We start from the raw sequence: 11,440 nt of genomic DNA on the forward strand, positions 1-11,440 counted from the left end.
TTAACAATAGCTGGGTTAAGGAAAAAAAAATATCCCAAAATCAAACCAGACATGACTGTAGATAATTCTTTCTGCAATGCAAACTCGTGGTAACTGTCTCACCAGTCACCTCCTTACAAGTTCTGGACACAGCCTCCAATTGTTTAAGCTGAAGAACGCTTTATTTTTAAGACGCCCAAAAAATGTGTCTTGAGAAGGGTTTATTCCAGACTTGGCAGGGTACTGACTTGTCTAAACTGACTGAATTATGTTAAAAATCACAGCTTTGATTTACTATTCTGTCAGTAACAGCCTACAGCCCTTCTGCAGTGATAGTCACATATGAACAGTTGTTTCCCTTAAAGGCGTTGGCACTGTAGGTGGTGGGGCAACTCACGAAAAAAACAAACAAATGTTAAAAACACAATATATGGCAATCGTGCGTTTGGTTTACTTAGGAGAAGTGAGGGCAGTAAAATAGGGCTCATCTGTCAGTGCCTGCTAGCGAGGCTCTCTTTTTGAGGCAGTTGTCATAAATAACCCAACCTAAGGGCAATAAGTTCTGGGAAAAAGATTGCAGTGGCAATTGTAATTTTTTTGCTGGTAATGCACATTGAGTGAAATGTGGTATGGAATGCATTATGCTGTGAGCCTAGAAAAAGGGCATGCACCCATTCTTGGAACTAGAAAGAGTCAGACCTGTCAGTCTCTTACCCAACTGGTAGCTATTATTCCCATAGTGCATCGGCCAATAGTGCAGAGGGAGAGGCTTGCAGCACTTGGTCACGTTACAAATTGCAGTAGCATAACTGTACTCTTTAAAGGAGTGTCCCTTCATTCTATGTAACTGTGAAATTAATGTGATCCAATGACATTAAATTTCATTCTATTATAGGACATAGCCATAGCAGACTATAGACTAGTTAATATTTCTGCTTCGTATCTGTATTGTCACAAGTGATTAACCTTTCATAACTTTCAGGCATGCAACACTGTGTGATAATGCAAAAGCAGAAAAGTTCCAGGAGAGTATAAAAATAATTGTTTAAAAGTTGATGTATCAGCTCCTGAGTCCAGTGCACTCAGTCGTGCAGAAAAAATACATCCTGAAGTACAGGTCAGCAGACTGGAGGTAAACAGGCAAGGAAGAAGAGAAAGGACTTGGCAGATCAAACTTCAAATACCAAAAATTCAGTATGAATCATAAACTAAAACTGTAGCAGTCTCATGTATAAATAAAAAAGCTGACAGTGAAACAGATGGTTTTAGCTGGTTTAGTGTATGGGCTGGGAAAGTTACCGGTGTGATATTAAGAAAGTAGGTAAGGCTGCAGAATGCAAGATGGGTAATGAAAATTTCCCACAGAAAGGAGTGAGATTAGGTTTATGCATATTCTATGACCACCTCGTTTGAAAAATATGAGAATTTTTCTGTATGATTTCATGCATGAGACTGAAATAGCAAAAAAAAGCTCTGTGTGATGCCAATAAACATAATATTCACCAGCTTACAGTTTGCTAAACTCAGAATTAGATACGTTGAAATTACTAACTCCAGCTTGGAGAAAGTACATTTCAGCACTGGGGCTAAAGCCCAACAGTTAAAACTGGAGTAACATCCAGAGGTCTCAGACAAGTTGTGTGCCCCATCGCTTCACGGAAAACCTCAGAAATAACGTGCAACTGGGACATGGGCTGTGGGAAAAGTTTTTCTAAGGACACTAAAACAAAAGCAGATCACAGCCCTTTTTCTCTCTTTTAATAAGAACTTCTCAGATTTTCTTCTGTACTTTACACTCTTCTATACTTCCTTCAGGTGTCTTTTAGCTCAATCTCATTTGCTGACTTTTTTATTTTCCTGGTCTAGTAAACCTTGTTTCTAAAGATTTTTCTTTTGTATTTTAATATCTACCACAACAGATCATCAGAGGCATAAATATGAGATTTATTAGTGACAATATCAGGTGTGTCTGTGAATATTTCAAGCAAATACAGAAAACCAGTATCACATAAAACCACTCATTTGGTTGCTGCTTGTTTTAGTAAGAAGCAGATGGTCACAGCAGGAACAATGAGAGGAGCATAAATCTTCACCTCTGGCAATTTGCTGAAGAGTTACTTCTCTAAGGAGGTATTCCAGTGAATCCTGGTGCCACAGGGAAGGTCCAGCCTTTGAATGCACAACTTTGTCCACTGGAGAGAAGACACCAGTAAGGCCCAGCATAACCCTTGAAAGGTCTTGCGAGGATAAGGCTCACGTCCTTAGCCAGCAGCAGCTGTAAGCAAATACTGGAGAGTGCAAACAGTATTTTCAGTAAAAAAGAAACTAATTTTGGTGTCTTGGTTTACAGCTGTCTCACTTCCCAGTGAATTCACAAACCTCAAGACTTGCAGGTCTGCTAATATTCAGGCTTTTCCAGGTTTAAAAATGAGCAATAGCTTTGATGCTGACAGGAGTTTGGAATGAATTATTCGGAACATATATGCTGAGTACATTCTGCCATGCATAAAAGATGTATTATGAATAACATAAAAAAAAAAATAACTAGGTTTTATGCTCAGTATTAGTCACCTGGGGAAAAATATATCCTTTCAGTGTTTGCATGCATAACTCCACAGGTCATTTTTGTTAGCAAGAGGACTAGAATTTATAGAAAGTTATGGAAATTTTATGAAAGTTATGAATCTTATAGAAAGTTATGGAAATTTATTGAAAGTATGGAATCAAACAAACACAATAGTGGTGATTTTTCAGTATATGCCTGGGATAAAATTAATGTGGAGAAAAATTAGTGGTTGCACCATAAGGGAAGATTCAGAAGTTTTACCAAAGTGGAATTATTGGACTGGAAGAACATTGAAACACTCTTTAAAAATGGTACTGGGTCCCACCTCATCTAGTCAGGGAAGGTGCCTTAAAAAGCCATTGCTACTGGAGCATGCTTATAAAAGCTTGGCAGAGAATGAGAGTGTTTGTCAGGATCTGGGGTTGCACAAGGTTTAAAGACAAGTTTCGACTTTTCTGTTGAACAAGTTCTCAAGTAGGAAAAAAAATTAATTTGCATTAGATTTTTGATAAAATTTTAGTAATATTATCAATGGTATTAAACAGCGTAAGTGTCCATTTTAGGAAGAGCCTGGATCTTGTATCCCTATATTGACAGGGAAATCTTTAATGTGTTAAATAAATCCAAGACACTATGCAGAATACAGTAGCTATGAAGTCACAATAACACAAAATCATAATCCTCTAATAAATAGTTAAAATTTTCATCCTTAGAAATATGAAGTAAAGGGATATCCACATTTTTCAGGAAAGGCTCTGTAACTGCCATGCCATGTCCCTTACTGTTTGAAGCTCTACAGAAATGTGGTAACCTTGGTTTCCAGTCTGTATTCTGTGGGAGTGTCTCAGGGAGCAGAGAAGACATGTGCAATCCAGAGCATCCCAGCCAGGCAATGGAACCACTTGCATCTGCCTCCTCTCATATGCTACAATTGTCTCCTTCCACTCAGGACAGATTTGCTGATCTGTGGAGGGTGGATTGCTATTATAATTAGAAGTAAAAAAGGATACCACTAAGCTATAAAAAGTTTCAGAGGACAGAGGTACAATTTACCTGTCAATTAATGTATCAATTCCAAATATTTGTAGATGAAACTGAGCATCCAATTTGTGCATATGTGATTAATTTTAGCTTTCTTGACCTTATATTTGCATGCAATATGTGGAAGATATAGCAACTTATTTTTTAAACACACAAAACATAAGCTTCATTTCCTCCTACTTATAAGAAGATCTCAGTCCATATGCTTCTATGGAAATACAGTGCCCAGCTTCCTTCTAAGTTATTAGCATGCTCCTGCCAATGTCTCAAAATGTTTCCTTCACCCTTGTTGACTGTGAAAAAACTCCAAACCAAATCCTGAGGCAAACCAAACGGGAATAGAATAGAGGCTGTAAGTGGCAGGCAATTAATTTTTGCTGTTGTGAGCTGATGATATACACAGGCCTTTTTCCTGGAGTTATGACAACTGGGGAAGCAGACCACAAGAAGGGAAGTCAGAGCTTTCTGAGAACAAGTAATTTCTTACCCACCTCATTTGCCACTGTCAATTAAATAATTTTCCATGGACCACAACCACATCATTCCTGAGAAGTCTCTCTTGACTTCCATGTACACTGTAAGTACATTTCCTAAGTAAAGACTGAGCAAAAAGCACCTCCTACCCCCTGAACACCAGGCATACAAACAGTATGAAGAATCTATGTCCTCTTTTGATTTAGTGGTTGGGGCAAACCATAACTCAGAGAACAGAATTGCTCCTGGGGGACGGGAAAAGAGGAGTAAGGAAGAAAGACTTCAAGGGTGGAAGGTAAAATTAGAACAGGTTTGTTAGGACAGGGAAGGGACAGAAACACATGGGATAACAATGAAAAATATACAAATACATAAAAACCCCAATTTCAGTGGTCACTGTCAGAAGTGTTCGAAAATCCCTGGTGGCAAAGCCAACTTGGGAAAAGGGGTGAGGGACCTTGCCAGCAGCCAGTGATGTCAGATCCTGTAGAGGACATGGTGAGCTGAGGCCAAAAAGCACCAACCCCTCTCCACAGTGCCTGAACGCAGGAAGGAAGAAGGGCACAGGAAGGGGCGGCCATTCCCACCCTCCTGGCTTCCCTGGGGTATGATGGATACGGGAGAAAATACGCAGCCCTCTCTGTTCTGCCCCCAGGATCCATCAGGATCCTAAACCACACTCTCTCATCCTTGTATCAATGCCATAAAATGATCCCCTCACACCATAACATCTGAAGGTGCAGTTCCTGGATGGTAACTCCACTATGGGCCCTGCACCCCAATATATTCCCTACTGGAGCTGACTGACAGCAGCTGGGCAAGAGTAACAGTTCTGTGCAGTATTTTTTCTTATGGTCAAAGATATGATTACACTTGCACTGAAAACGGCCCCTTTTTTTCAAAGTCTTCCCTTTGTTGGGGTCACCACCCCACACAAAGGATCTACTCTGGCCTGGTACAAGTGAAAAGTTAATACTCATGGCCATTGGAGACTGATGACAACTCCTGTTCATGCTGCTACAGCTGACCCTATCATAACAATTTCGACAACTGGAGAAAGAGAAATTAAGGGGACAAAACAAGTTCTGCTGTCCAGACAGAGGAGAAAAAAAAAAAAAAAGGAAAATTAAAAATAAAATAAAACCAAACCGAGCAGAAATTATCTTAATAAAAATCTGTGATGTCAATTTTTAAATCTGATTTCTTTAGCCCTGAAACATCAATTTTAGTTGCTTCTTCCTATTTATTGCTTACTGATGCAGATAGTGAGCTGTAGCAAAATAAACAGAGCTGTCTTTCCACTTCTTGCCATTATTCCTGCATGCTTCTTCATATGGTTTTATTTTTAAATATTTTCCCATGAAGATGTAACTTATTTAGGGCTTACTTTGAGGAAGTTCCCAACAAGTTCCCATATGCAATTGCTTAAGCCAGAACAGCTGATGTTCGTAAATCAGCAACAGACCCAGCAGCATTATCTGACTGTACCGGGTTGATGGGTTTTGCCTATTTGTAGTGCAGTCAGTTCACTAATGAGGACCTGGTGAGAGGTGCAATGCCCCCTGGACCTCATTAAATAGGCTTATTCTGGTCTGCTGAAATGTAATCTCAGGACTTGAGCACAGATGCTGGAGCAGAGCCCTGCTGCAGAGATGGAGAGCTTGTTTCACTGCTCGAGGTAGTGTCTTCCTGAAGAGTTTTAAAGGCAGGGGTCAATGACAGGATGCAATGACACTTCAAGGCAGGATGCAATGACACTTCAATGCAAGTGGGTTAAACTCAGAGACTTGTTGATATCCATTCTGAAGAGTCTCAGTCCTGTCCCAGGGACCACTCTGCAGTCACTCCTGCAGACATCTCCATACTGACAGCTGCAGAGCACATGCTGGCCTTCCAGAGGCTGCTCTACTCCTCTCTGCAGAGCTAAGCAGCTTTAAACTTACTTTAAAAATTGCACAGACATCTTCCCAATGTAAGGGAAACGAGGAGCAGCAGAGCAGCAGCAGAGCCAGCCCAGGCCAGGCTCTGCTCCAGGGCCAGGCAGCCTCAGGGCTGCACAAGAGGGAAAGCCACAGATGCATTAACATCACTCCAATCAAAACTCATCAGTTATTTCTCTCAGGTATAGGGGGGAGTCTGAAAGTGAGCTGCAGTCAGTAGTGCTTCCTAACTTGCTCCCCTTTTCTTCAGCTGCCTTGTCCAGGTTTGCTATTTCTAGCTCAGACATGCTGGCGAGAGATGCTTATGGAGTGAAGCCCAAGTGCCAAGTCCAAAGGCCCCTCAAGGCTGCAGATTATTTTGCTTGGAGGCTGATCTGCTCTCTGGCTAAGCAGAAGAGTGAAAACACGACAAATCTAATTAGTCTTTTTCCCACCCATGAGTATACAGTAGCTTTTGCTACTGTAAAAACTAGAACCCAAGGCTCTGGTTGTGCAAAAAAAAAAAAACCAAAACCCACCCACAAAATTACTTCAGGGAAACAGCTACCTGCATGAGCAGTTCAGCTGTGAGAGGAGAAAAAACTGTGGCACCTCACCTCATGCCAGTGCCTGCTGATTCTGGTGTCCATGTAAGGATGGTGGGAGTGTGAGGCTGGTCAGGGAAGCCCCTGTTTTGTTTTGGTCTTGGTACAGGCCCATCAACAGAAGTCGCTTTCCCCATCCAGGTTTTTGCTTTTAACTCAAGGGGTATTGGATTGCACCCAAAGCTGCAGAAGTATTTGGAAAACGTGAAAAAGACTTAGGATCTTAACTGCAGATTTTCATTAGCAAAGATTAAATGCTACTTTAAGTTAGCCTAACTCGGGGCTTTTCTCACTAATACAGCATTATCCATTTCCAAACCCCTGTAAGCACAGGCAGAGGTGCCAGCTCAGCTGCTGAGCCTGCAGAGCTACAGATGGTGCCTGAGAGCACCCACCCCTCAGTCACTGCAGCAGGAGACCCTGCACTGCACCCAAATGTCCTGTGCTTAACCCTCACTGCTCAGGTGGAACTTAGATAAAAGCATACATGGGACATGCTTTTCTAAATTAGTAATGACTTCATTAGTCTGGACAGGAATATCCCGGCCCTGGACTTTTACGAAGAAATGAGAGAGCTGTTTCATGTACTTCTGTGTCTGTACAGAAATAAATTTGACAACATCAGTAGCAGGCAGCTTGCTGAGGCAGCTGTCAGAGATGCTGCAGCTCAGAGCATTTGCCCACGACAGCACTCGCAGCCATTCCTGCCCTTTGGGAAGTTTCTATCCCCACTGTCTGGGTGGGAACAGTACTGCCTGCTCTTGTCATGATTCTGGCTTTACTGACACTTCCATCTAAACCTTCATTCCCTTGACTGAAGCACAACATACTAAAAAGAAGTGGCAAAATCTCAAGGCTTCTGGAATGTCTCATTTGACAAAGTTCATAGCTCTGCTAGAGCTCCAGCTTGTCATAATAAAGCAACTGGTTTAGAGGGTGCTTCTTTTTCTGTTGAATCTCCCGTGCTTGGGGTTTATTGAGATTCCATTACATGTCCCCTCGGAACTGCTCTCACTGTATTTTCAGCAGACAAGTCTTGCAGCAGATTGCCATTTAGAAGGTTAGCAGCTACTCCTGTTTCAAGATTTGCCATTCAGAGTGTCTGTGGAGAAAACTCACATTAAAGGAGAAAGATGAGCACATGCAGCTCCCCAAACACATCCCAGAAGGCAGAGTACACAGCTAAGCAGAGAGCTTGGCCCTCAGAGGGACAGCAGCTGAGGCCTGGCAGTCCTGCTCAAAGAAGAATGAGCAGAATGAGCACCACTCAATTTATGTTGGGATTCGGAAAGTTTTCTGTTCCTCTGACACAGGTTTCATCCAGAGAGACCCAAGTTATAACTGCTACTACTTGAACTCAGTTGCCCTTGTGGATTCAATGCTTACAGTCCAGTTTTTTTATATGTAATTCCAGTCCAACACTTTTTCACTGAGAAAGATTAAATAAATAAATAAAACCACAGAGATATCACATCTCTAGCACCCAAAATATGCTTTGTCTGACATGATTTTCATCCCAACTCATTCAGTTCGTTACTGGGCAGAGGCTGAGATTCACTTTCATTCTTTTTGATGTTTATTTCATGAGAGACTACTTGCTAGCAAAGCTGTATAGAGGTTTAAGAAGAACTTCTTCAAGGTAGCATTAGAAAACTTGAGTTTTCTCCAATTTGAATAAAGTATAAATACTGAGCTACAAAATAATGAACTTGTGGGATTAAACCATGGAGGAGTACTCACAGCACTGAATGCAGGGAATGGTGAAATTTTTCACATTTCCTTTTGCCATGAGATCCTGAACTCCCCAGAAAGCTTCCAAGCCTGCCTGGCTATGTCAAGACAAGGAAATATTTCCACAGTGTTCCCTGCAGCAAAATTACGCAGTTTTTCTTCTGACAGGATCTGTAGAAAACAGGACCACCAGCAATTTATATAATTGTTTTCAAGTAAGTGGACACTACAAATATCTTTTTAGATGAGTTCTCCCAATAGTATAATGGCTTCAGAAAGAAAAGCTGAGTCCTGGATGGAATTTAATACCAACAAACTATTTACACTTCAGTCTTTGTCACTAGGTCCCAGTAGAAATCTTAACTCCTAACTACAGCCTTCATGTAGGGGAAAAATGAAAAAGGGCTAAAATTTTTGGGTTTATTATTCAACTGCTTAATTATTTATCTTCCATTTTCTATTTCCATCATGAATTAAGCTGTGCATGAATCACTGGTGCGACACACGCCAGCCCACAAAGGCCAACTGGCACCGAGTTCCTTTTTTTCCATTTGTGGAGCAGGCAAATTATGCACTATGCAGTTTGAGCAACCTTATTCATGTGATTTCAAAGATCTTTGTTTGTGGTGGTAACTTTTACCACACCACTTGATGGTCTGTTTTTCGAAAAATTGAAACTTTTCTGGCTCTTGGAGGGTGAAGGAGATGACATTTCTGTAAGAGGAGTGGCTACATATACATTTTGTGGTTCTGTCATTGGCATAAAGGCAGTAAATGCCAAACTCACAGGGTTCAGGATCATATATATGTTAACCACAAATTAGTTTCTCCTCTTAAGAAGTTAAAAAGCAGCTTGCTGGAAGCATTTTTCCACCCATTTGTGATATATTTTACAGGTTAGGAAGGCTAATTTTGTAGGTATCATTTACTCTCATTCAGCCAGAATGTTTCCATAAGAAAAGTAGCACTATTCCCTGGTCTAAATATACATCAACCAGAAAGACTTCTTGCAGCCAGAGCTGAAAACTGCACAAGCGTTGACAGAGCAACTGAGCCAATGTTCAGCCCCAGACTGGAGCATGCTGAGTGCTGGGAGGCACAGCAAGAGAACAGATTCAGCCTCCTTATGAGCACCTTTCTCCCTCGGGGGGTGAAGGTTGCCCTGTAGCACAGAGATACTCCTGAAGTATTTCCTTAAGACACCTCCTATAACCACCCAGGGCACAGAGAGGCCACCCAGGTCCAACAGACTCAGCAGAGTAACATCTGCACCAGCAACATTTCCTTCTTGGTTCTTAGGTTTGGGTACTTGACTGTCAGGGTTTGACCTGTATTTTCAATTCCCTAGAAGGAGCAAAACCAAGATGCTACTAGCAAAGCCTCCAAGGAGCCCTGAGCAAGAGGAAATCCTGAGTTAGAGGAAAAATATTGCCCAGAAGAAAACATGTGAGGGAGCTCCCTTAACACAGAGCAAAGAAACCTAGTGCCAAGGGTCAGCTTATCACACCATCCTCAACAGCACACCTACTCCTCTTGCATGCAACTATGACACTGAATATGGGGGAAAAGTATTTGAAGCAGCAAGGGGGGGGGGTTTAATTTTTTCTTAGAGAAATTCTCTTTATATGGCAGACAACTATTTATGTATAAGACCTTACTGCCAAAAGTGTTTATATTAAACACAAGTGTTTTGTTATTTATCATTATGAAATAAAGGATAACTTTTTTTTTCTACACACAGTTTATTTTGTTCTCTGACTATTACCTTAAACTATAGGCAGTCTAACTGTGTATTTATCAGGACGTTAATCTGATCAATTCCATAGCAGGCAGATCCATGGCCCTCCTCCAGATGATATTGAAAATGCTGATTTAGCATCAAGAATGTTATAAATCCACACAATGCAATCAAGCTGAAGGTTCTAGGAACAAGTATATTTAAAAACAAGCAGTTATGTTCTTGCTACAGCCTTGAGATAATTTTTAAGCTAGCTGGTCCCTCTAGAGTCTGACTTACATTGCTAGAACAGCAAATAAACTCCATCAATATTGCAAAACCCCATAGATTTCTAAATTGTCTAATGTTAAGAGATAACCACATAAATTGGCAGAGCAGATGAAAAAAAAGTTGAGAAAAAATGAAATCTTCAGGGTCCTGGAGGTGCAAAAAAATTAACATCCCAATATTTAAATACTCCAGAAGAGTTCTCATTCCAATGTGCTTCCTGGGGTTAGGAAGTCCCTCGTACTCTGAGAGGACCAGTAAACATGACTGGCATTAAAGAGCACACACTATAGCAATGTAATTCAATATAACTCACTTTCCTATTAAGTGGAACCTTCCTTTGTCTTGGAGACTGATGTGCTCGTGTACTTCGGCTTGGCCCAGCACAAGGTGATGGAAGGAATTGCCCACGTTTGGACACAGTAGTTGTTCACTTCCTTGCTTGCACTGCATCCTGAGCAGCAGGATCTCTGCATGCCTCTGACAGAGGTGATAACTTCTGTGCAAAAAAGTTAATATTAATGATACATAACAATACACCTGCTCAGTGGAGAACAACAGAGAGCAGCAGAGAGCACGTTAAGGCCAGTGTAAATAAAATGAAAAGGCATGGCTTGTTCCTGACCTTCTGTTCCTAAAAAACAAAGAAAAAAGCCCACAGCAAAACAAAAAACACACACAAAAAACCCAAAAGCCGACAGCACCAAAAAAAAAAAAAAAAAGCAAAACAAAACAAAAACCAACACCAAAAAGCGCCACCATAAACAAACAAACCAACACAAACTATTTAGATGCTGGAATATAACTTCACACAGATTACAAGCATAGACAGATCCTCCGCTGCAGAACAGGCATCTCAATTGACCTAATAAAGGTTAGATTTGCAGTAATAGCCTCTAAGTTGGTAATAAAGTAGAAAAGGAAGAGAGATGTCATCTCTTTTTGTGAAAAAAAATGAGAAAATATGCAACTCCTGTAATTCCTGCTTCAGAACCCTCTCTGACCAAAGTGCTTGCAGGTCAACAGAGAGAGGAATATGGGGATTCTGTGGAATATGAAGATCAAGATTTTCCTTAAGGACTCCCAAGGTCTTGAGGTCATTTTCCACTGGTAGGAATTT

General features: G+C 41.0%; 1 long non-coding RNA gene across 1 annotated transcript; it reads right to left on the bottom strand.

The window, feature by feature from the left end:
- Positions 1-1,856: 1,856 nt before the first annotated feature.
- LOC139799497 (uncharacterized) lies at positions 1,857-10,964 on the bottom strand. The gene is made up of 3 exons (XR_011727307.1): positions 10,637-10,964; positions 8,325-8,486; positions 1,857-3,509 (listed from the first exon to the last, which is right to left on the bottom strand). It is a non-coding gene; the product is annotated as an uncharacterized lncRNA (long non-coding RNA).
- Between the last annotated feature and the right edge of the window lie 476 nt (positions 10,965-11,440).

Source organism: Heliangelus exortis, chromosome 9 (genome assembly GCF_036169615.1).
Source record: "Heliangelus exortis chromosome 9, bHelExo1.hap1, whole genome shotgun sequence".
Taxonomy (NCBI): domain Eukaryota; kingdom Metazoa; phylum Chordata; class Aves; order Apodiformes; family Trochilidae; genus Heliangelus; species Heliangelus exortis.